General features: G+C 39.7%; 1 long non-coding RNA gene across 5 annotated transcripts; it reads left to right on the plus strand.

The window, feature by feature from the left end:
- On the plus strand, window positions 1-27496 carry LOC114228179 (uncharacterized). 5 transcript variants are annotated; one of them, XR_008557474.1, is made up of 5 exons: window positions 1-87; window positions 10116-10185; window positions 11374-11430; window positions 22941-23028; window positions 25394-25550. It is a non-coding gene; the product is annotated as an uncharacterized LOC114228179 (long non-coding RNA). The 5 variants fall into 5 exon arrangements; XR_008557475.1 differs by lacking the exon at window positions 25394-25550 and adding an exon at window positions 24724-24770; XR_008557476.1 differs by lacking the exon at window positions 25394-25550 and adding an exon at window positions 24724-24751 and having other exon boundaries at window positions 22941-23037.

Here is a 27496-nt window from a genome sequence, read left to right on the forward strand (position 1 = left end):
AGAGTCCAATGGTTAATGTTCCAAAATGGTCAACAGGAGTTAGGAAACCAGATCGTCTGAAACTCAACCTGGGCTAAAGAGATGGAGGTGAGTAGGAAACCCGAGGCAGCTAACATTTGTAGCACACATTACCAGAGGGAAGGAAAGCTGCAGTGGATAGAATTCTGCAGCTCTCCAGAGGGTACTTCTTAAGTATTCAGCAGAGTACTGACAAGAACATTTGTGCAAAAAGTTAAGCAAGACAGTAAAAAGCACCACCTAAACTATTAAAGGCAATAGTACTTGGAACTTACAAGGCTGTGAATTGTGCCTGTCCCCAGCAGCAAAAATAAAAACCCCATTCATCACAGAGCACTGGGTAGGATATGCAGTACCATGCAGGTCATTTCTAAAATCAAAGTCTAAAAGGGTCAAACTGTTTCCTAGTAATTTAACTGCATTTCAGAGAAAAGCCCTAAATTATTTATAGAAAAACAAAACATATGGCGCACAACTGGCTAAACTTAACAATGTCTGGCTCAGGATCAAAATGACCAGAAATGACAAAACATATGACCTCTACTGAAGTAAAAAAAAAAAAAAAAAAAGTCAATGAAAATGGACTCAGTTTTTCTCACAGCATTAGTAGATATTAATCCTATGTAATAAAATCCTAATATGCAAATTGTCCCCTCAACCTGGAGTTCAACCAGGAGTTCAACCAGGGAGCAGGGCCGGCAGCAGGCAGCCAGGGGAAGGGAGGTGCTCCTGGCCAGCAGCCACAAGGGACCCTACCTGTGCACGAATTTCATGCACTGGCCCTCCAGTATTATTATAATTGCATTCTCTATGTTTAGAACATTAAGTATGAAGATATTAAAGGCACCTAAAATACATGTTTAGAGTTGAACACTTTAGTGTTCCAGATGAAAATATAATGAGTGAGATTAAAGAAATTTTATATATTTTGGGAAGAAAGATTAGTGAATTGGAAGATAGAGTAATAGAAACTAAACAAAATGAGGGAAAGAGAATTATGGGTAATAAATAATTAGAGCTTTATTAATTAATAAATAAATTGAGCTATAGGAAAACTTCAAGCAGCCTAATATACAAGCAAATGGTGTCTTCAAAAAGAGTTGAGAGAAAATATATTTGAATTTTTCCAAAATTAGATGAAAAGTGTTAACCCAAATATCCAGGAAGCTAATTGAACCCCAAGTGCAAGACTCATGAAGAAAACGATATTAAAACACATTATAACCAAACTGCTATTAGCCAATGAAAATGAGAAAGACTAAAAGCAACAAGAGGAAAGGGATAACAAAGAGAGGAAATTTCTCACCACAAAAGTGCAAGTGAAACAATATTAAAGAAAGATCTTTAAAATACTAAAAGAAAAAATAAAACTGTCAACCTGAAATTCTATATCCAGTTAATGCATCAGCAATGACAGAATATTTACGTAAAATTATCAAGTAACTTAACCTAATTTACATTGATAAACACTCCATCCAAGAATAAGTAGAATGCACATTTCTCTCAAGTGCACATAAAATACTATTATGATAGAAAATACTCAAGAACAAAAATGCCTACTCTCTATAAATTTAAAAAGATTAAAGTCACACAACTGTGGTCTCTGACCAATGTAGAATTAAATTATAAATACAAAACAGAAAGATTTCTGGAAAAAACTAAATATTAAAAACTAAATAACACATTTCTAACTTAACCATAGAACAAAAATGAACAAAACAAAGTAAAATTGGAAAACATTTTGAAGTGAGCCAAAATGAAAATGTACAATATTAAAAATGTTATGTCACCACTAAAACAATTAATAGAAGAATTTTACATTACTCAATGACAATAACAGAAAAGAAGAAAGCTCTTAAATAAATGTCCTCAGTTTCTAACTTAGAAAGCTAAAACAAGAACCCTAATTGAATGAAAGGAATCAAAAAAAAAAAAAAAGAAATAATATGTATCACAGGAAATAAAACAAACATTTGTAGAGAAAATTAATAAAACAAAAAGCTAGGACTTTGAGAAAATCAATAACATTGATAAGTCTCAAAAAAGACTGATCAGAAAAACATAGATAATACAAATGAAAGATTCAGGAATGAAAGAAATAATATAACAATAGGTTCTAAAAATATTAATGTTTTAAAAAACTATGTCAATAAATATGAAAGTTAGAAAAATAGGCAAATTCTCTTTAAAGACAAACTATAACACTACCTCAAGAATAAATAGACAAAGTGAATATTCTGATATCAACTAAAGACACTAAATATATAATACAACTCTCGTACAAACAAAAAAAAAATGAAAACAACTTGAAGTATACCAAATAAGAAATAATACCAAGTCTGTACTAAAGCTTCCCCAAAAATGAAGAGGAGGAATTATTTTATATTTATTTCTCTGAGAAGAATTACCCTGGTAGTAAACCAAATAAATGGAAATAGAGAATATTATTTACCTTGAAAATGTAGGCAAATATCCTAAATAGAAATTTAGCAAATCCAATCCAAAAATATATTAGAAGGGTTTATTTTTCCACATTAATGTTTTGTCTTGGCTCATGCTGAGTACTTTCCTAAAATTTCTCAAATATTCACAAGCTCCAAACAAGTATCATCTGGTCTAGGTGCATCACATACCTCTTGCTAAGTGGCCCTAGATCTGGAAGTAGTGAAAACTATCCTAGGTTTCAGCTTGTCATCTCCTGGGTACCTCCAAGCCCAGCACAAATAACAGCCATATACAGATCATCCTGTAACTCATGCCAGGTGTCCATAGGTAAAGTGCAGGAAGTGACTGACCTTGACCTGCACCTCCTGGGAGACTCCAGAGCAAGTTTACCATTGGACAGCTTCAGACCACCCTGGAGAATCACACAAGCATCTCCACCAGTGACACATTCAAGGGCCAAATCTTGCTGGCCACCAGAGCTCCACTGAAGAGAGTCTTGCTTTTCTGGAGTCCATAGCTTCTCTGTTGTAATTGTGGCCAGTCCTCCAAGCAAATTGTCCTGGGGAAAAAGCTCTCCCATTTACATGCCAACAACAAACAAAGCTCAACTAGAACAGGAGGGTGCACTTGGAGTGCCTGACTCAGGTGACCAGAGAGGCTGAGCCACTGGGACTTACAGGAGACCTTCTAAATAAGGACAATCTACCAAACCCAGGGGACATACATAGCAGCTCTACCCAATACTTAGAAACACAGGGAGGAAACCAAAATGAGGAGACAAAGAAATATGTCCCTAATGAAAGAACAGTAGAATTTTCCAGAAAAAGAACTCAATGATATGGAGACAAGCAAACTACCAGATACAGAGTTCAAAAGAATAGCTGTAAGAATGCACAAGGAAAACTTAGTAAGAACTACAAGAGTATAAAAAAGATTCAGTCAGAAATGAAAATACAATAACTAAAATAAATAATGCATTACCGAGACTCAACAGTAAATTAAGTGAAGCAGAGAACTGTGTCAGTGATTTGGAAAATAAGGTAGCAGAAAATAACCAATCACAATATCAAGAAGAAAAATAATCCAAAAAAATGAGGACAATTTTAGGGGCCTTTGGAGTAACATCAAATGCACCAATATTCAGTTCATAGGGGTACCAGAAAGAAAAGAGAGAGAGATCAAGGAATTGAAAACCTATTTGAAGAAATAATGATGGAAAACTCTCCTAACTGGACAAAGGTAGTAGACATACAAATCCAGGAAGTACTTACAGTCCCAAACAAGATGAACCCAAAAAGGCCCACACTAAGACACATCATAATTAAAATTTCAAAGATAAAGACAAAGAGAATTTTAAAAATAGCAAGATAAAAGCAATTAGTTACCTACTAAGGAGTGCTCCTAAGACTCTCAGCTGATTTCTCAACAGAAACTTTGCAGGCCAGAGTGATTGATATGAAATATTCAAAGTGATAAAAAGCAAGAATCTACAACTAAGTCTGCTCTATTCAGCAGAGCTATTATTTTAAACTAGTAGCCCGTTTGCACGAAGATTCGTGCAATAGACCTTCATTCACCTGGCTGCCTGCACCAGTTTTCTGCCGGCACCAGGGACCCAGGCCTTGGCTGTGGCCACCGCCTTCTACCTTCTTTCAGGGTCCTGGCTTGGCCCTGGGCGGTGGCCTTGGGCTCGGCTGCACCCAGCGTCCCTGCGACCTGATCGCAGGAGCGAGCCGACCCCGCAGGTCGACTCGCTCCATAGGAGCAGGCACCCGGCTGGCGCCCAAGGCCCAGAAAGCCCCGGGCAGCTTTCCAGGCCTTGGGCTCCGCCGCACCCCAGCCGGGTCCCTGCGACCCGATAGCAGGAGCGAGCCGAACCCCCAGGTCAGCTCGCTCCTTCGATCGGAGCAGGCACCCGGCTGGCTCCCAAAGCCCGGAAAGCCCCGGGCGGCTTTCCGGGCCTCGGGCTCCGCCACACCCCAGCCGGGTCCCTGCGATCAGAGAAGGCACCCGGCTGGTGCCCAAGGCCCAGAAAGCCCCGGGGGGCTTTCCGGGCCTTGGACTCCGCCACACCCCAGCTTCCCTGCAAGGGTTTCCTGGTGGGCGTGGTTGATGGGTGTGGCTTGGTTGGTGGGCGTGGATTGGGCGTAGCGAAGGTGCGGTCAATTTGCATATCTGTCTATTATAAGGTAAGATTGAAGGAGAAAGTGTTTCCTAAGCAAGAAAAAGCTAGAGTTCATTTCTACTATTTGAAAAAATGTTAAAGGGTCTTCTGTAATAAAAACAAGAAAAAGAAAGATGAAAACCAAAATTAATAAAATGGCAATAAATACATATCTATCAACAATTACTTTAAAACCAAATGGATTAAATATTCCAGTAAAGACATAGATGACTTAATGGATAAAAAAATACAAGATCCTTACATATGCTGTTGACTCACTTCAGATCAAAAGACACACATAGATTCTAAGTAAAAAGATGAAAAAAGATATTCCATAAAAGTGGAAATTAAAAAAAACACACAACCTAGAGAACAATACTTATATCATAAAATAGACTTTAAAACAAATGTTATAACAGGAGACAAAATAGGACCCAGAAATTCCACTCTGTGTATCTATCAGAAGAAACTCAAAACATCAATTTGAAAAGACATATGCATCCATATGTTAATTGCAACATTATTTATAATAATCAAGATAAGGAAGCAACTTAAGTGTCGAACAATAAATGAATGTATAAAGAAGTGGTGTATATGTACAATGGAATATGACTCAACCATACAAAAGGAATAACATCTTGTCATCTGCAACAAAATGGGTAGACCTAGGTCTTGTGCTGAGTGATATAAGCGACAGAAAAAGACAAATGACAGATTATTTCACTTATATGTAGACTCTAAAAAACAAAATAAACAATCATAACCGAAACAGACTCATAGATACAGAGAACATTTTGATAATTGCCAGGTGGAAGGAAGTTTGGAGAAAACAGGTAAAAAAGGTGAAGGAATTAAAAAGTACAAATTGGTAGTTATATTACCATATACAGTCAATAGTGCCAGGGAGTCACCCCATTGGCCAAGATGACGAAGGGGGAGTTTCTCACACTGAGAAAAACAAAGGCTTGAAAGATGAATGGATGGCCCAAGACATCAAAAGCTAACAGGGTGGCCGAAACCGGTTTGGCTCAGTGGATAGAGCATCGGCCTGCGGACTGAAAGGTCCCAGGTTCGATTCCGGTCAAGGGCATGTACCTTGGTTGCGGGCACATCCCCAGTAGGGAATGTGCAGGAGGCAGCTGATAGATGTTTCTCTCTCATCAATGTTTCTAACTCTCTATCCCTCTCTCTTCCTCTCTGTAAAAAATCAATAAAAATATATTAAAAAAAAAAAAAGCTAACAGGGTGATTGGATAGAGAAAGAAAGCCCTCACCTCCTTATCACTATAAACACTGCAGGCTTGAGCAGGAAGGTGAGATTGTCTTTGAGACAGGAACCCACCATTCTCCCAGGTTAGCTCCTGAGTAAGCCTCTTCCCTTTTGAAGCAAAACTGTCTCACCAGTTTGCCTTTGCTACCACTGGCAGCCAAACCCACTTGTTAGGTTTCAGTTTTTGCTGAGCCAGCTGAGAAGATGTGGATCATGGTAAGTACTGGATTGCCCCAGCTCAGGTCCCAGCTGCCTGTGGCAGGCTGATCCTGAGAGCAGGCTGGTGAAATGAAAGAGATTTCTAGGCATCAACCACCTAAAATCCTTGGCTGGTGAAAATAAAGTTTGTTTCTAGGAGTTGATGGCCCCAAGGACTTGGTGAGTCAAACCAGCAGCCAGCACGCACCCTGGGGGTCCTCTAGCCCTGCCACCTGGGCTTTGAGCTACTGACAGTGGCTGACGTGGCTTTGATGAGCTGGCCATGTGAAATCAATGGGAAGGAAATTGCTAATTTCTGGAATCTGCTTCATCTGAGAGATTCTGAGCAGCTGCAGCAAGTTTTAATTAGCTGGTTATCTATCCCTGCCATTTGGGTTCTGTGCCATTTGGGTCCGGTCAGGACCACTTGCAATATCAGTTGGCAGAAGATAAGGGGCTAGAAATTGCTTATGAAAGCTCATTTGGACTAAGGGAATTATGGATCCAAGTTCTGTTCAGATGTCCCACTTTGTCTGGGGTCTTTCTAGGTTATGGTTTTGGGTTTGTACTTTTTTGCCATTTGTATTGTTCTGTTTTGACTCCTAAAGGGAGTCCACTGGGCTGAATTTTAGCACATTGGTCAATGTACAGCTGTAATTCATTGACTAAAAAAAAATTGGCTTTCTATTGTAACACTGCTTGGCCTATGTATATTTTAGACTATGGGAGAAATGACTCTAAATGGTTCTCTAAATTACTACACTGTCGTACAGTTGATATTGTTTTGCCAATGGATAGGGAAATGGAACAAAATCTCTTATGTCCAGGCATTTATGTTATTACACAATGTATGATGAAGGAACAGTCTCCCCGTTAAGGATCAGACAGGGCTCTCAATTTGGCTAGGGAGCATCCCTATCCATACTGGGACAATTTATCATCCAAACTGGGCAGAAATACAAAACTATCCAAGGAATGTAGCTGGAGAGTTGGTAACTGGAGTCACTGTACAGATACAAAAATATACGTACCTTCAACCTCAACAATGCCTGCTTGGCGATCAAAAAATTACACATAGTTTTCTCTACATGCACTATTGCCCCATCTCATTGTTGGGCCAAGAGTTACTTTGTAAATTGCATGCACAAATAACATTTTCCCCTGAGAAACAGCAATTATGTTTAGGAGTCCTGCCGGGATATGCTCTTCAGCTTTCTAGGTACTCCTGGCTTGCCTGGAAGTACCCAGATACGAACTTTTCCACCTGAGATTTATGAGCAAGTTGATTAAGCAGTAGGGGCTGATGGAACCCCAGGTAAAGTGGCTAACATCTACCAGTGATGTCACGAACCTATGACACACGTGTCAGCACTGAAACGCGTAGCCATTTCTGAAACACGGCCACTGAGGTGGCCGCATGCCGAGGATGAAACATTTGCTGCTCCTGAGGATGAAACATTTGCGACTAGAGTCTTGGAGTTAGTTTTTTTCTCAAAGTGACACACTACCCGAGTTATGCTCAGTTTTTTGGCAAAGTTTGACACACCAAGCTCAAAAGGTTGCCCATCACTGAATTCTAACCAATAAAATTAAACTAGAGCTCATGACAAAAAAATGGCCTCCATGCCTCCAGGCAATAGCAGCTATAAAAAGTAGAGAAATTCACTCCAGACAACCTACAATGGTATTTGTACCACTCTAGGTCCTAACCCTATTAAAACATAAAAGAGGGTATTGGCTGAGGGCAGGGTGCATTGGGAAATTATAAGGCCATTTTATCAGACAACCCAAGTGTTTCCTTACAAACTAACACTATCTTAAACCCAGCAACCCTACTCCCAGACTCAAAAAGAAATTCAGACCTCCAACATGATTGCTTAGCGATCATTGACAAAATTCATTCCAGCAGACCAGTTCTATTGGATCAGTTACTGACAGATTCTGACTAGGAATTATATACAGATGGTAGTAGCTTCCTGGGGAATGGTTAACAATGAGCTAGGTATGTGGTAATCACCACAGACAAGATAATAGAGGCACAGGCCCTTGTCATGGGAACATTGGAACAAAAGGCTGACTGATAATAGCCCTCACCAGAGCCTTAGAAGTATCCCAGAGAAAGAACAACATCTTCACAGATCCCTAAATATACCTTCAGGGTAGCCCATGCCCATGGGGCAATGTGGAAAGAAAGAGGACTGTTAACCTTGGGGAATAAAGACATAAAACATGCAAATGAGATTTCAAATTGCTAGAGGCGGTGAATTTCCTGAACCAGATTGTCATAATGCCCTTCCCAGGACACCAGAAGGACAATTCCCAAACAAGTCAGGGAAACCAAACTGCCAATAAAGCGAAGACAAATCACCTGAAGCTGCCACTTACTGGGGCTTTAATTCCCACCTGGACTTGTATGAGGAATAGCCCAAGGATTGGGATTCTCTAACACTGACCCTAATTCTATATGGGCCTGAAGTTCTAGCATATCCCATCCTCAAACACCTATGTGAAGGGATCCATTATGGAAGGGATGCTTTAATGCACCTCATTAGACCACATTTGAAGGACCCTCATTTACAAAGGATCATTCAGAAGATTACCCAAGGCTGTCAGACATGCCAAAAACAACCCTAAAACAGAATGTTCCCCAACTGAAAAGGTAGTACAATATAAAGGGATATGCCCATTTGAGGACTTGCAAGTTGACTTTACACAGATGCCCAAAACCATATTTTTTATAGACACCTTTTTCTGGATGGGTACAAACATTCCCCAATAGAACAGATAAGGCAACTGAGGTTGTAAAACTTCTACTCAAAGCAATAATCTCCAGATTTGGACTTCTTCACATCATTCAGAGCTACAGTGGATCATCCTTCACTTCAGAAATCTCCCAGAAGATAGGACAAGCCCTGCAGATTCAATGGAAACCATGTGCATCTTGGAGACCCCAATCTATGAGGAAGACTGAGGAAATGAACCACCCAATGAAGAAGACCCTGGCAAAATATGCCAGGAAACACATTTGAAATGGGACAGGGCACTCCCTATTGCTCTGGATTAGGGTAGTGCTCTAAAGTAGGTTTAAATGAAGCCCATTTAAATAGTTTATGGGAGACCCTTCCAAGTTTCTGTTTTAGGGACAATATGTACAACATTTAGGCCAAACTAACAGTTTTGCACTAATTTGCTCATTGCAGGTCTATCTACCTGTCTGACTACCCCTTACACCCATTTCAGCCAGGAGACCTAGTCTTAACTAAAGACCTGGAAGACTCAGGGTCCTGAACAGCAGTTAACTGAGCAATGGACTGGTCTCTACGATGTCAGCTGACAACACACTCTTCCCTAAAGCCCACAGGAATCAAGCCTTGGATTAATCACACATGATTAACAGGTGCCACCTATGGGGGACTTGCATTTTGTTGCTGTTAATACTGCAAGGGAAAACAGAACCTGCACTCATAAAAAAATAATTTAAAATTTATTTTTTTGGAAAGGGAAAGTACCTCTTCTTTTTTTTTTTTTTTTCAATCCTCACTTGAGGGTATACTTTTTTATTGATTTTTAGAGTGATAGATAGATAGATAGATAGATAGATAGATAGATAGATAGATATTAGATAGATAGATAGATAGATAGATAGATAGATAGATAGATAGATAAACATGGATTTGAGAGAGAAACATTGATTGGTTGTCTTCCATATGCATCCTGACCAGGGATTGAACCCACAACCTATGTGTGCATTCTAACTGGGGATTAGGACCACAGCCTTTCAGTGTATGGGATGATGCTCCAACCAACTGAGACACCTAGTCAGGGAAGGACAGCGCCTCTTAACAGTCTCACCTTGGAAACCCATCTGCAACACCATCTCTTGAAAAATGAAGCCGTCTACCAGCTTTGCTTGTTAAGCATTGCCATCCTCTAGACACTGCATACTCCACCTTTTGAAGACAGCAATCCTTCTATCTTGTGCAAAGGCTTCCCTCCATTTTTTGTTCTCTTCTTCTTTAGTACATAGCAAGAATCTTTGGATCTGGGATAAGCAAGACTGCTCCTTGACAGCAGGAAGAAAGCACAGAAGGTGAGAATTCTATTCATTTATCCTTATAAGACTACAAGGGTCGAGAGTTTTACAGGTGGGAATTGTGAATGTAGACAGTTGGGGAGTGTGGGGGATCACCCTATTCACCAAGATGATCCAAGGGGTATTTCTTACACTGAGCACCCCAAGGGCTAGAAATACGAATAGGCAAGACCGAAGCATGCCTAAAGTAGCAGTGTGACTGGATAGAGAAAGAAAGCCCTCCCCTTTTATTCCTATAAGAACTGTGGGCTTTAGCAGGAAGGTGTTATGGTCTTTGATATGAAAGTCCACCATTCTCCCAGGTTAGCACCTGAATAAACTTTTTTCCTTTTGCACAAGAACTGCCGGGACTGACCAGCAGACCCTGAGCGATAGATGAATGATTATTCTGGCACACGTTTCTGTGAAAGAGAGGGCTAAGGGACTGCCTGGCTAAAAGAACCAGACAACCCCATTAGCCTGCCTCCTTAGGCTTTTATTGTAGCAACAGCTTGAACAAAAATTAACCTCTAGATACTATCAATAGGGTAAGCATCCTTGAGAAGACACATGTATTTGTAGTGTCTTTAAACAAAGTAGTGTCTAAAGACCAAATGTAGAGATTCCGGTAAACCACCTGGGGGCTCAGACTTGTTTGGAAAAGTCAAGCCAGGGTCTGCCACCTTTGGCAAGAATCCCCTAGAGGCGTCCAACGTTTCGAAGAACCCTCCTTATAGACTTTCCAACCAAGTCCTGTGCTTCCCCACAAAGAACCTGTCTCACAAGTTTGGCTTTTGCTGCCACAGGAAGCTGAACCCACTTTGTTTGGTTTCAGTTACAGAATAGTCATGGAGTGTAAAGTACAATAGGGAATATAGTCAATAATAGTGTAATAACTATGTCTAGTGTCAGATGAGTATTAGACTTACTGGGATGATCACTTCATAAATTACATAAATGTCTAATAACTATATTGTACAACTGAAACTTATATAGTATTGTACATAAACTGTAATTGAAAAATATAAAATGTTAAAATGTAAATAAAAAATAAAAAAAAATTATAACCCTTAAAAGAATTTTAAAAATAAAAGGATAAGACATAATGGCCATGTGTGTTTTATTCCAGGTATGCAAAATTTATTTATTATTTGAAAATCAATGAACATATCACATTATTAACAAATGTTATTATCATCTCAATAGATGAAGGAAAAGCATTTGTCACAACCCAGCGCACCTCCCTGAGAAAGACTTAGCAAGGTAGGAATAAAGGAAATCTCAGAAGTTCATCATCTGATCATATGAAAACTCAAAGAATAAGATAAATATTTTGACTCTTCCTTTGGTGATATAATAGGTTAATGGGGGAGGGGGGATTGAGGACCTATGTAATACTTTTAACAATAAAGTTTAAAAAATAAGAAAAAGGTTACTGTGTAGTTAGAAATAGAGTTAGGGTTCAAATCTTGTCTGTTTACTTACCAAATCAGGTCTCCTGCTTCTTAGATCACAGATATCAGGACCCAAAGTATTTCATACTTTTAATATTCCATTAAGAAATGTGAAATATGCTAGAATAGCATTTTAGCACCCAAATATAGTTTCACATTACCTCAAGCTCTTTGTGTTTCTCAAACATCATGAAGAGGGGGGTCTCTCTCTCTCTCTCTCTCTCTCTCTCTCTCTCTCTCTCTCTCTCTCTCTCTCTCTCTCTCTCTCTCTCTCTCTTTTTCCCATTCTTTCTCCAGTATCTCTCTTCTCTTTCTTTTACTCTGTCTCTTCATCTCATCCAGTTCCCTCACATATTACAACTTCTCCATTATCTCTTCATCTTTATTTAATATGTCACAAATCATCCTCCTTACTCCCTAGCCTTACCTCTCTCCCTCTGGAGCTCTGGTCCCCTGGTGTTTCTATGCTAATGAAGATGAGGGGATAATATTTCTTATGCATCCATCCTGCACAGGCAGTCTCCTTGGGGATGTATGTACTCGAGTCTGGTTGCTTTATTTGAGAGGATCAGGCTTCTCTGTTTTTATTTGTGCCACTCCCCTTTCCTCTTCCCTCCAGCTTTGTAAGGGTAAGATACTGTGAAGGTGAATGTTTAATATTTGTGGGTACATGTGTTTGTGCACTGATAAGTTGTGAGCAGTCACCAAACAGATTGAATGGTTTAGAATGAATAGCTGAGATCAATCAGAATAGCTGGGAATCTGATTCCATTGTACACCAGCTAGGTATCAGCTCCAAATACAGCACTATGCATGTTTAATGTATAACTATAAGCTTACTCACCTAATTCTCTAATTACATTATAAGTATGTAACTTAATTATCAATACAGAGTTTTTTAAAAATTTGTAATAAAAATGCATAGCAAACTTTATTATCTTAAATTACTTCTAAGAACACTCTCTCATTGTGTTAAGTATATGGACATTGTGGTTTTTTTTTTTATCTTACAAAACTGCAACTGTGTCCTCAGTAACAGCTCCCAGTCCCCACTGTCGCAACCTCTGGTAGTCGCCATTCACCTTTCAGTTTGCATGTGTTCTATGATCTGTGCATTTAACTCCCCTACATATCTCAAATAAATGGAATCATACAGTATTTGTCTTTTTTTTTTTTTTGGTCAAGCCATTTTATCGAGGGCTTTAGGAGGAGGGTTGAAGGGCTGGGAAGACAATGAGATTTGACATTCTCAGCCCAGCCAGGATCTCCCCAGATTCCCAGCCACTGAACTATCTTTTTGTAATTAGCTTCCTCCACTTACGTCATGTCCTCAAGTTTTATTCATGTCAAATAAAATCCCACTGTATGTATGTACATTTTCTTTATCCATTCAGTTCTCAATTTGAACAAATAGGTTGCTCCTATCCATTAACTATTGTGAACAGTGCTGGCCTGAATATGGTTGTAAAAATATATCTCAAAGATTCTGCCTCAATTCTCTAAGATATATACCCAGAAGTAAAATTGCTTTTTATATTGTAGTCTTTTCTTAAATTTTTTTGAGCAACCTCCACACTGTTTTCCATGACAGCTTTACCCTTTTATAGTCCCAGCAACAGTACACAAAGGTTCTGATTTATCAACATCTTCACCAATACTTTTTTCCTGTGGGGTTTTTATGAACAGTAGCCATCCTAACATTTTTTGAGGTGGCATTTAAGCTTTTAGTTGTTTTTCTTAATCTGTGTCATGAGCACATAGTAAGTATGCAATTTACAAAGCAAGTCATTATTAGGAAATTATAGTGGGGGGAAATATCCCTTTGCTGATAAAAGATTTCTACAAAATATTGAAATATATAATGTAAAAAATTTTAAAGGATGTTCTCCTGTTAATATAAACATGTTGGGAAGTCCAAGCAGGACCACTAGTTCATATTATCTACCCATGACCAAGGAATCCAGAGCAGCTTTCCACTGCATTATTGATTCTTTATGGATGTGTTCTATGCTAATCCGTAAACACATGAATGCTTAATTTATCTGGTTTCTCTCCCCTTAGTGATGCAGAGCTTTGCCGTTTCTGCTGTCACAGTTAAGGGGGGACAGGGGTTGGTCAAGTGGCACTGACAAAGGAGGCCTGAACAAGAGAATACATTTATGATTCTGACATAATTACCATCTCAAGTCAAATTAATATTAAATATATAAAATCAATGCTTCATAAATAATCCATTTATTATTTAAGGGCATTCCTGTGTTCCCTCAAGCCAGGACTATTTCTCTGGCAGGGCTGAGGCAGGCTAGGAACTGAGAATAAACAAATTGTTCAGTGAGGTTTAATTTTATGCATGTTTTATACATGAGGATATTGGAAAATGGAGATTCGATCACACTCCAGCTGTTTCTTTTAAACTGTGTTGTCCCTTTTATGTTACTCCAAGATAATAAGCACTTTCTTCTCCCTGGGGTTACACATAAGCACAGCACAAAAGTGGTGTCGCCCTGACTCACGAGCCACTTATGCATGTCCCTTCCACAGGCAGTGGCACCACGGACAGCTCCTTTTGCTGGTGGCATCCATCCTCCTTTGGTTTCTATTGAGTTTATTTATAAATGTGAGAGTCGACAAGGTTAAACAAATCACTAAATGCCACACTGTATGTGAGTGTGTGAGGTCCCACAGTGTTTTCCAACAATGCAGTTTATTCATATCTTCACTGAATTAGGCTATCCTATCTAATAAAAGAGTAATATGCAAATTACCCATTACTCTGCTACACCCACCAGCCATGCCCACCAGCCACACCCACCAGCCAATCAAGAGCAAGTATGCAAATTAACCCAACCAAGATGGCTGTGGCCACTGAGTGAGCAGGAGGGAGGCTTGGGTTTCCCTGGTGATGGAGGAAGCCAAGCTTTCCACACACCCTGGCCAGCCGAGGCCTAAACTCAAGGCTACAAAGTTTCAATTATAGAAGATAAATCCCAACAGAAATGGCAGCAGCCACGGAGCTAGAGAGAGCAGGAGGCTAGGGTTTCCCCGGCGATGGAGGAAGTCAAGCTTTCCGCACACCCTGGCAGGCCCAGGCCTCCGCTTAAGGCTACAAAGTTTCAATTGTAGAAGATAAATAAATCCCAGATACCAGGGCCTCCGCTTGGGTCACCGGGATGTGTGGCCAGCCTGCAAACCACCACAGGCCGCTCGCCCAGGCCACCCCATGCCCCAAGGGAACCCCCACCCTGATCTGGGACACCCTTCAGGGTAAACCATCTTGCCCCCACCCATGCACCAGGCCTCTATCCTATCTAATAAAAGTGTAATATGCAGATTTACCATCACTCCAACACACAAGATGGCTGCCCCCATGTGGTCAAAGATCCTGCCCCCGTGTGGACACAAGATGGCCACCACAAGAGGGCAGTAGGGAGGGACCAGGCCTGCAAGGGAGGGCAGTTGTGGGCTATCAGGCCAGCAGGGGAGGGCAGTTGTGGGCAATCAGGCCAGCAGGGGAGGGCAGTTGGGAGGGACCAGGCCTGCAAGGGAGGGCAGTTGGGAGCGATCAAGTCTGCAGGGGATGGCAGTTAGGTGTGACCAGGCCAGCAGAGGAGGGAAGTTGGGGGCAACTGGGCCTGCAGGGGAGGGCAGTTGGGGTGACCAGGCCTGAAGGGGAGGGCAGTTAGGGGCAAACAGGATGGCAGGGGAGCAGTTAGGCATCAATCAGGCTGGCAGGGGAGTGGTTAGGGGGTGATCAGGCTGGCAGACAGAAGCAGTTAGGGGCAATCAGAAAGGCCGGCAGGCGAGCAGTTGGGAGTCAGCAGTCCTGGATTGTGAAAGGGATGTCTGACTGCCCGTTTAGGATTGGGCCTAAATGGGCAGTCGGACATCCCTCGAGGGTTCCCAGATTGGAAAGGGTGCAGGCTGGGCTGAGGGACACCCCCGCCCCCCAATGCATGAATTTCGTGCACCGGGCCTCTAGTGTTAAAAATAATCAGAAATGCTTTTCTAGATCTTCTAAATAAAAATGGCAGGGTAGGTAAACACAGTGCTCACCTCTCACAATCACATCAAAACTACAACTGGCCGAAACCGGTTTGGCTCGGTGGATAGAGCGTCGGTCTGCGGACTGGAGGGTCCCAGGTTCGATTCCGGTCAAGGGCATGTACATTGGTTGCGGGCACATCCCCCGGTAGGGGGTGTGCAGGAGGCAGCTGGTCGATGTCTCTCTCTCATCGATGTTTCTAGCTCTCTATCCCTCTCCTTTCCTCTCTGTTAAAAATCAATAAAATATATTAAAAAAAAAAAACAAAAAAACTACAACTGAACTACAGAACAACCATCACTCAGAACCACCTGAAATCTGGCTTAACAAAGTCCAACTATTAGGGATACAAAGAAGAAGCCACATGGAGAGTGGTAGGAGGGGCAGAGATGCTGTATGAGCTGGTCCCACGTCCACAGGTGGCAGATAAACATTGGGAGGGACATCTCAGCTGAAGAGACCCCACCTGAGGTGTGAGGGGTCCAAGTCCCACACCAAGCCCCCCACCTCAGGGTTCCAGTGTCAGGAAGAGGAGAACTCATAATTTCTCTGTAGAAACCAGTGGAGATTGAGATTGAGTGAGACCAAGGGCTGCCAGAGTCCCAGGTAGTTCCTCTTAAAGGGCCCAAACACAGACTTACTCGGACTCACTCCCTCTGAGCTCCAGCACTCGGGCAGCAGCTGGAAAGGCACCAGAGGCACACAGCGGGGAACTGAATTGCCTAGCATCAGGGTGAGAACTGGAGGAGCAGCTTTCTCCTGGACAGAGTGCTGCCAGAGACCACTGTTTCTTTTCTGAGCCCTCCATCCACAGAGCCAACCGGCAGGCTATACCTGAGTCTCCATCAACCTGGCTAACACTGTTTGCCCCACCCTGATGATTCCCAGAGACCCTGCCCCAACTAACTTTCGGGCCCAATCAAATAGTTTCCAGTGGCTTTTCCATACAAATGGCTCATGTTTTAGATTTTCCTAAAATTCCTCAAACAAAAATAAAGCTTTTCTCTTTGATAAAACTTTATTGCAATTTAACAACACAGGGAGTGTATCTTCCATGCACTTTCTCTATATACAATACATACTGAAAGAGATGGGCATAGAAACATGTTAGTCTCACTGCAGTAACTTGCTTAAATTGTATCTGGAGAATAATTTATACAGGCTAAACAATTTAAATCACACAACGGGTGTTCATTTATTAATACTTCTAAGGTATTGTTTACACAATATAAGAGATTAAAAACCATTAAGTAAGTTCATAGTGTCTAAGCAGAAGGAATATGTTTACTGGTTATTGAGAGAGGACATCAAATCAGTCCAACCCCCCATGAAATGAACATCCTGTAAAAATGTTCATCCTTGAAGATACTGTCTATTCAAGGATGACCCTGATCAGTGTGCCTGGCTTGTTTTAGCCCCTGCAATCTCCCCCTCCCTAACTGTCACCCCTAAACACACTTCTTCATCAAAATACCTCTCATGAGGGGACATCCCAGAGAATACAGATTGACAACCGAGCATGGAGGGTTGTAAGTATGATGACAAACTCTGACTTTTGTCAGCTTTAGGGCAGCAATGCACTTTGCAGAAACTGATGACTGGTAAGCTGAGCTCCTTGGACTGATGAAGTTCAAAATGTTTGACATGTTGTCAAAACCCACAATTACTATGTTATCTTTTATTATTTACAAGTGCTAATTAAGAGGCTAATGATCACATCCCTAAAGTCAATGAGGCTGCTGCTTAAATATGTTTCTTCAATTTCCTTGGCAGTTACAATAATAAAGTGGCATCTATATGACATTTTCCCCCTTGAAATGTTAATAGACTTCTGCATCTCCTACTTATGACTAGTAAGGCATGCAAAGCACCTTCAATAAAGTTGTTTTATGTTTTATACATACAAAGGTCATACTTTTCTCTTCCTAAATGCTGTTTATTTTTTTATAGTAACTGGTACTTTTTACTCTGTAATCTTCCTAATGTCTATGTGGTTACATCTTTGAATATCAGAAAATATTTCAAACATCTGTCCTTAAGGAATTTCCATTATATTACTGGAAATCCAAGGGTTTACTGAACTGTAGACATTTATCAAATGTGTACCTTAGTTTGTTGTAAAACTTGGACAAAGGTTAAAATAACAAAAACATAACCCGAAGATGAGGTGATCAAGGAGGGATTACCTAGGATATGTTTGTGGTGACTGGGGGATAGCAATGCATCAGCAAGGGCTATATCATTTAGGGACAGGGTATCATAGGGTTTGCATGAACTGCCGAGATTGAAGGTATACTAGTTTCCTATGTTACTGTAACAAATGACCATAAACGCAGTGACTTTACTCTCTTACCTTCCTGGAGAAGCACAACCTAAGTCTGTGGTCAGCAAACTGCGGCTCGCGAGCCACATGCGGCTCTTTGGCCCCTTGAGTGTGGCTCTTCCACAAAATACCACGTGCGGTTGCGCATGTACAGTGCGATTGAAACTTCGTGGCCCATGCGCAGAAGTCGGTTTTCGGCTCTCAAAAGAAATTTCAATCGTTGTACTGTTGATACTTGGCTCTGTTGACTATTGAGTTTGCCGACCACTGACCTAAGTCATTGGCAGTGCTGCCTTTCTTCCTGAGGCGCCAGAGGAAAAACGTGTTTCCTTGCTATTTCCAGGTTCCAGAGGCTGCCTGGGCTCCTTGGTTCATGGGTCCCTGTTCCTCCATCTTCAAAGTGACCTGACCTTTGATTTTCTCTGTCCTCACAGTTTTCTCTGACCACAGCAAGGAAAGGTTCCCTACCTTTATGGTACAGAATAATTTACAATGATCTCACCTCAAGGTCCTAACTTTATTTACATTTGTCAAATCTATTTTGCCATATAAGGTTACATATTCACAAATTCCTGGGGTTAGGTTATAGACATTTTTGGAAAACCATTATTCTACCTACCATAGAGAATATTTTTTGTGTTTTATTATCCAATGATTTCTCTTTTTTATTATTTTTAAAAGCAGTAGTTATCTGGGGATTTTTTAAAATTGTATAAAGTTTTACATATGTCTTCTTTTTCCCCAATTGACACCCCTACCACCCCCCGCCAGCCATTCCCACCCTGGGCAAGCCCCCACTGCTCCTGTGTCTGTGTCCATTGGTTATGCTAATATGCATGCATACAAGTCCTTTGGTTGCTCTCTAACCCCCCCTCCCCTGACATTTCTCTGGATATATTCTTGTTCATCAAATTATGTTGATCATTATATCTCACATATGAGTGAGATCATGTGATATTTATCTTTCTCCAACTGGCTTATTTTGCTTAGCATAATGCTCTCAAGTTCCATACATGCTATTGCAAATGATAAAAGTTCCTTCTTTTTTATAGCAGCATAATATTCCATTGTGTAGATGTGCCACAGTTTTTAATCCACTCATCTGCTGATGGGCACTTAGGCTGTTTCCAAATCTTAGCTATTGTAAATTGTGCTGCTATGAACATAGGGGTGCATATGTCCTTTCTGATTGGTGTTTCTAGTTTCTTGGGATGTGTTCCTAAAAGTGGGATCACTGGGTCAAATGGGAGTTCCATTTTTAGTTTTTTGAGGAAGCTCCATACTGATCTTCACAGTGGCAGCACCAGTCTGCATTCCCACCAGCAGTGCACAAGGGTTCCTTTTTCTCCACATCGTGGCCAGCACTTGTCTTTTGTTGATCTGCTGAGGATAGCCATCCTGACAGATGTGAGATGGTATCTCATTGTTGTTTTGATTTGCATATCTTGGATGATTAGTGACTTGGAGCATGTTTTCATATGTCTCTGGACCTTCTGTATGTCCTCTTTCGAAAAGTGTCTATTCAGACCCTTTGCCCATTTTTTGATTGAATTGGTTATCTTCCTTTTGTTAAGTTGTGTGAGTTCTCTGTAAATTTTGGAGATTAAACCCTTATCAGAAATATCATTGGCAAATATGTTCTCCCATGCAGTGGGCTTTCTTGTTGTTTCATTTATGGTTTATTTTACTGTGCAGATGCTTTTTATTTTGATGTAGTCCCATTTGTTTATTTCCTCCTTAATCACTATTGCCCTTGGAGCTGTGTGGGTAAAGATATTGCTACGACATATGTCTGCTTATTTTGCTGCCTATGGAGTCTTGTAGGATTTTTATGGTTTCCCGTCTTACATTTAAGTCCTTTATCCATTTGGAGTTTGTTTTTGTGTATGGTGTAAATTGGTGATCTAGTTTCATTTTTTTTGCATGTATCTGACCAAATTTCCCAACACCATTTATTGAAGAGACTGTTTTGACTCGGTTACATGATCTTGCCTCCTTTGTCCAATATCAATTGAGCATAATGTCTTGGATTGATTTCTGGGTTCTCTGTTCTGTTCCTTTTGTCTATATGTCTGTTCTTGTGCCAGTACCAGCCAATTTTGAGAAACATGGCTTGGTAATGTAACTTGATATCTAATATTGTGATCCTTCAACTTTGTTCTTCTTTCTCAGGATTGCTGTGGCTATTCGGGGTCTATTTTTATTCTAGACGAATTTTTGGAGAGTTTGTTCTAGATCTTTGAAATATGCCATTGATATTTAATGGGGATTGCATTGAATCTGTAGATTGCTTTGGGTAGCATGGACATTTTAATGATGTTGATTCTACCAATCTATGAACATGGTATGTTCTTCCATTTATTTATGTCTTTTGCTATCTCTTTTTTCAATGTCATGTAGTTTTCTGAGTACAGGTGTTTTACCTCCTTAGATTTCTTAATTTTTATTTTTATTTTTTTTTGGTACAATGGTAAATGGGATTTTTGTTTTGTTTTGTTTTGTTTTGTTTTCACTTCTCTTTCTGTGAGTTTAAAAAGGCCATATATTTCTGGTTGTTAATTTTGTATCCTGCTACATACCGAATTTATTTATTAGGCCAAGTAGTTTTCTGATAGGGTCTTTAGGGTTTTCTATGTATAGTATCATGTCATCTGTGAATAAGGACAGTTTTACTTCTTCTTTTCCAATTTGGATGCCTTTTATTTCTTCTTCTTGTCTGATCGCTATGACTAGCACTTCTAATACTATATGGAACAGGAGTGGTGAAAGTGGGCATCCCTGTCTTGTTCCTGTTTTTAAGGGAAATGAGTTTAGTTTTTGCCCATTGAGTATGATGTTGGCTGTAGGTTTGTCATATAAGGCTTTTATTATGTTGAGGTATGATCCCTCTATTCCCACTTTGCAGAGATTTTTTATGAAGAAATGGTGTTGGATTTATCAAATGCTTTTTCTGCATCAATTGATATGCTTATGTGATTTTTGTCTTTCAGTTTGTTTATGTAATGTATCACATTTATTGATTTTCTGATATTTTACCATCCTTGCATCCCCGGAATAAATCCCACTTGGTCATGGTGTATGATCTTTGTAATGTAATGCTGTATCCGATTTGCTAGAACTTTGTTGAAGATTTTAGCATCTATGTTCATCAAGGATATTGGCCTGTAGTTCTCTTTCTTTGTGGTCTCTTTATCTGATTTTGGGATTAGGGTAATTCTTGCTTAATAGAAAGAGCTTGGAAGTGTGCCTTCCTCTTGCATTTTTTGGAATAGTCTGAGGAGGATAGGTTTTAGTTCTTCTTTGAATGTTTGGTAGAACTCCCATGTAAAGCCTTCTGGACCAGGGCTTTTGTTTGCTGGAAGATTTTTGATCGCTGCTTCAATTTCTTCTGTAGTTATTGGCCTATTCAGGTTTTTTGATTCTTCCTGATTGAGTTTTGGGAGTTTGTATTTTTCTAAGAACATGTCCATTTTGTTTAGGTTGTCCATTTTGTTGGAATAGAGTTGTTCATAATATTTTTTTTTTCATAATCATTTGTATTTCTGTGGGATCAGTTGTTACTTCACATCTTTCATTTCTGATTTTGTTTATTTGGGTCCTCTCTCTTTGCTTCTTGGCGAGCCTGGCTAGAGGTTCATCAATCTTGTTTATCCTTTGAAAGAACCAGCTCTTGGTTTTATTGATCTTTTGTACTGCTTTTTTGGTCTCTATGTCATTTATCTCCTTCTGATCTTTATTTTTTCCTTCCTCTGCTTACTGGCCTTTTCTTGTTGCTCTCTTTCTAACTCTTTGAGCTGTAGGGTTAGATAATTTATTACCATTTTTTCTTGTTTTTTGAGGTAGGCCTGTAGAACTATGAACTTCCCTCTCAAGACTGCTTTCACTGTGTCCCATAGATTTTGGATTGTTGTGTTTTCATTGTTGTTTGTTGCCATGATGCTTTTTATTTCTTCTTTGATCTCTTTGGTAACCCAGTTGTTGTTTAATAGCATGCTATTTAGCTTCCAGGTGTTTGATTTTTTAATTGTTTTTATCAATAATTTCTTATTGACCATTGTGTGAAAGCTTTTTGTTAGATACCAATAATAGTAAATAGTAAATTAATGTATATATTAATATATAATACAAAATCTTTAATATATATATATATATATATATATATATATATATATATTAAAGATTTTGTATTGAGTTTTAGAGACAAAGGAAGGGAGAGGGAGAGAGAGAGAGACATCAATGTGAGAGTGAAACATCATTTGCTTGCCTCTTGCATGCCCCTTGCTGAGGATTGAACCCACAACCTGGGCATTTTCTCTGACTGGGAATGGAACTGGCCACCCTTCAGTACAAGGGATTAAGTCCAACCAACTGAGCCACACTGGTCAGGGCTAAATTAACGTTTTAAAGGAATATAGATAAAAATAAAAAAATAATAGATAGATAGATAGATAAATAGATGATAGATGGATACTTAAAGGTATAAAATACAGCTGATGGTATAGCCATGTGTAGAAATGTGTGTGGGTAATTTATATCTACATACATATATTTACATATAATTTAAAATTATATATATATACATATATATATGTATGTGTGTGTATATATATATATATATATATATATATACACACACATATATATATATATACACATATATACACATATATATATAATCTTTATGTTGTATTTCCTGTCTCCCATGTTTCCTCCAGTACCTAAAACAGGGTTGTGTGCAGAAAAGATACTACTGATACATATCTACTGATGAATGAAATTAGAGTTCCTCTCTTTTTTGAACTCCTGAAACTTTAGAAAGTGGCCATCATGGATGCTCAAGCCTGTAGTGAAACACTGATGTGGTCCTATTTTATTGATAAAACCATAGACAAAGCATAAGGCAAACAGCTTATTATTTATGTTCATTGTTTTCTCCCAACTTGAACACTGATAGAAAATACAAACACCAGTCTGGTGACCCAAATTCCTCACAGAGTCCAAACCAAATGAAGCTCTTCTCCTCATGGTGGCCTTGCCTGCAGGTAATGCATGTGAGTCATCCTATCTAATAATAGAATAACATGTAAATTACCATCACTCCGCTACGCCCACGATTGGGCGACGGGAGGCTGGGGGTTGGGCCTGGGGTGGCCTATCCAGCCATTGAGAGGCACGGATCCGCTGCCACTGAGGGGGGCTAGCCGCTCCAGCTCCAGTTCCTCCGGGTAAGCAAGCCACCCATGCTCTGCCCGACACCTCCACGCCACCCAGCTCAGCTCTGTCACTTCTCTGGCTGAGGGACAGTGAGTAGGAAACACACCCTCAGTCAGGGGCAGGCTTCCACGGGAGCACCGGGCCGGATTTCTGCAGGCCCTTCGGCTGCAGAAGTGTGTTCACTTGGGGTTGTGCCCAGGAAGATGCTCTCCAGCTTCCTGGCTAGAGAGTCCCCACATTTCCAGTCTCCGAGAGTGAGTTTAGTGGCAGAGCCAGGAGGGACAGAGCGGGGTTCCAGGTGGCAGTGCCGCCCCGCCTGGGCGCACACGGTTCACTGCATAGATGACCTAGGGCCACAGGGGCCTGAGGATCCTTCAGGAAAGGGCGTGCGCTTGGGCAGCTGCTGTTCCTATTAACCTGGCCTGCTCCCCTGCGTGAGTTCTTCTGACTCTAGAGAATCATCCCATGTTAGTTGCTGTAAATGGTTCTGTTTTCACATGTACTCATGTACATACATCCATATGGCACATCTCCTTTTTCTCTGAAATTGGTGAGCAAATTGAGAGCTCGGCAAGGTCATCACAGACCTTCTCCCCCTTCGTGGTGGTCTTTGGGGTTACCTTGGCAACGGGTACAATGCTTTTCCGGCTATTATTGTACAGTCAGTACTATGAATTTTCTGTTTTGAATTTTTTATAACTTTGTAGCAATGTAGATAATGTGTTTATACTTTTTGTGTAGAGTATAAGAATTGTGTTGAATAAATCTAGGATTAGAATGTAGGGAAAAAAAGAATGAGATTGATAAGATTTTTATCATTTTCTTTATTTCTCTTTGTGTTTTTTTTAAATTTATCTTTATTGTTGAAAATATTAAAGATGTCCCTCCTTTTCCCCCCATTAACCCCCTCCATCCCACACACACCAGGCCTTCAAGGCACTATTGTCTGTATCCATGGGTTGTGCATAAGGGCCGAGTGGGGGGTGAGAAGAGATTATCCAAAGGACTTTTATCATATTCTTTATTTCTTAGTTATTTAGCACAGTGTTTCTATTTTTTTTTTGCCTCAACACCCTTTATACTCTTTAAATGTTTTTAAATTTTTTTATATTTTATTGTTTTTTTACAGAGAGGAAGGGAGAGGGATAGAGAGTTAGAAACATCGATGAGAGATAAACATCAATCAACTGCCTCCTGCACACCCCTTACTGGGGATGTGCCTGCAACCAAGGTACATGCCCTTGACCAGAATCGAACCTGGGACCTTGAGTCCACAGGCCAACACTCTATCCACTGAGCTAAACTGGCTAGGGCTATACTCTTTAAATTTTATTGAGGACCCTGAAAAGTGTTTATGTGAGTTTTAGCTTTCAATATTATTATGAGAAATAATTTTTTAAATTTTAATTATTTATTTGTCATTCAAAAGTAATTGTGAACATATATGCAATGTTTTATGAAAATAACTATACTAAAAAAAATTATTGAGAGTGTCATTTGTTTCCACTTTATATCTCTTTAAGGTCTGGCTTACTAATGGACCACCATATTCTCTATCTACATTCAGGAAAGTGAAATATGGTATTTTGGTATAAGTACATTCTAGATATGTAGTTGGAAAAGATAGAATTTATTTGAATAGGCATTTTAGAGTTTTGTGGATAATCTTTTTTGAAACTGCATAGAACTCAACAAATGTTCCTTTCTTAATATTAGTTACAATACCATATCTAAAAAAAAAAGTTTTAAAGAACTTTAAACTTTGTTAGGATAAAATTTATTGGTCTAGCCTGCATTTTAATACACCTTCTATCCATGCCTGATTTTATAATAATATTGTGATTTGATCATTTATAACATATTAATTAATTTATGTAGATTTCCCAAACTTTGACAGTTTGTATATATAATGTAAAATTACATATAATATGAAAAAATCACAATCATTAACAGCATCACCAATCTTATCAGAAAATTTTTGTATATTGTGAAGCTGTCTGTCATATTCATGTTGGCAAATACACATTTTCAGAAATCTAATTTTCATTTGAAATCTTGGAATTTATTATTGGTAAAAATAATCTCAACTATTTTCCTTGAGGTGACAATCTCACTTTGTTCATTTTCATCAAAATGTCTGCCAAATACCCAAGTCTGAATAACCACCATTTTTTTCTCCTATATTCATTCCAGTAAAAATTGAGTTCCACGAAGAAAGAAGCAATTTTAGCTTGCATATCTGTCACACATGTGCTTTCCTGGAGTCTCCACTGTATTTCACTATGCAGCAGAAATGCTTCATGTCCTTGTGACATTTTTCACAGAAACATTAAAGGATGTGTACGATTGAGTCATAATTAATTTGTATGTGTCCATCATAGAATTTTATTTTTCCTGTGAGTGCATGGTGGTGAAGAACACAATGGCAACTAGTACCCAGTCTGGTGCCTATGCTTGATTTATGCTAAGGCCCATCAGCTTTACCCACCATCAGTACAAATGTCAACTCAGTGAAACAAAAAAAAACACACACACACATCTGTCTTATTATGAAAACTAGAGCCCCGGTGCATGAAATTTGTGCACGGGGGGTGGGTGTCCCTCAGCCCAGCCTGCACCCTCTCCAATCTGGGATCTCTCTCACAATCCAGGACTGCTGGCTCCCAAACGCTCTCCTGCCTGCCAGCCTGATCAACCCCTAACCACTCCCCTGCTAGCCTGATTGAAGCCTAACTGCCCTCTCCTACCGGCCTGGTCATCCCTAACTGCCCTCCTCTGCTGGCTTGGTCGCCCCTAACTGTCCTCCCCTGCTGACCCAGTCACCCCTAACTGTCTTCCCCTGCTGGCCCGGTCACCCCTAACTTCCCTCCCTTGCCATCCTGGTCACCCCTAACTTCCCTCCCCTGCCAGCCTGATTGCCCCTAACTGCCCTCCTCTGTTGGCCTGGTCCCCCCGCAACTACCCTCCCCTGAAGGCCTAGTTACCCCAAACTGCCATCTCCTGCAGGCATGGGTTCCACCAACTGCCCTCCTCTGCCAGCCCGGTCAGCCCTAACTGCCCTCCCATGCAGGCCTGGTTCTTCTCAACTTCCCTCCCGTGCTGGCCATCTTGTGGTGGCCATCTTGTGTCCACATGGGGGTGGCCATCTTTGACCACATGGGGGTGCCATCTTGTGTGTTGGAGTGATGGTCAATTTGCATATTACCTCTTTATTATATAGGATAATTTTGACCTTGCAGATCCCTACATTTTCTTGGGGAGTTCAAAGACACTATGAAGCACACATTGAGAGATACTAGTTAACATATAATATAAATTTAACATAAATAAATAAATAACATATGCTTCACATAGTGACAGGTATATAGTAGGCAATAATGAAATACTTGTTGACTAAGTATATAAGGAATATCTGGATCTACCTTGACCCAAATGATAGTAACTAGCCAAATGTGAATATTTAGACCTAAATTAAAATTTTCTTATTTATTTTATGACATATTGTCAACATAATTTTAGTGAAACAAACTTATCAAATATAGGAAAAACCAATATAATTCCATTTTTAGGTTTCCAATATATTAAATAATGTTTGATATGATTTATAAATTTTATAACATTTTCTTTTAACTATTAGAGAATATTTTTTGGATAATACTTTTATTGTATTTTTTCTCTCTGAGAATATATATTTGGAGGAAAGATGAAGATGTAAGTCTCCATTCTGAATTGGAAACTGCAGTCATGTCTTGATTCCCTATTTTGTTTCCATTAATATTAACCTCATTAACTTACTGGGTACTAAATATACAACTATATGTATTCTGTGTAATTAATGCCATTATGTTTTCAATATCTTTGCATATTTCCTATTACTGCCTTACTTTTAATCCATAAATCTGAAATTTCTGGTTCATAGTACTAGCGTTGTGTAGGATTTTTAATGCATATTTCTAAACTATATTCCAGAACATCTACAACTTCTTAAACTTAATTAGTATTATGTGAATATTACCATAGTTCATACCAACTGAATTATATATCTCCTTTTATTTTTCTTAGTCAATGTGATTAAAATTATGTTATTCTTTAATGTTAATTTGTATCATTGGTTTGATTTTTTTGAGTAATACTTTTAAAAAAGACAGGATTCAGAGAAGAAGGGATGAAAAGAGGACTTTTCAGGCAAAAAAGAAAAAAAGAAAAACAAAGAAAGAAAGGCTACAATTATTCAACTGAAGAATATTTCTTTCTAGCATGTGATAGTTGATCACATAAATTTTAGGTGCATCTTAT

Source organism: Eptesicus fuscus, chromosome 11 (assembly GCF_027574615.1).
Source record: "Eptesicus fuscus isolate TK198812 chromosome 11, DD_ASM_mEF_20220401, whole genome shotgun sequence".
NCBI lineage: Eukaryota > Metazoa > Chordata > Mammalia > Chiroptera > Vespertilionidae > Eptesicus > Eptesicus fuscus.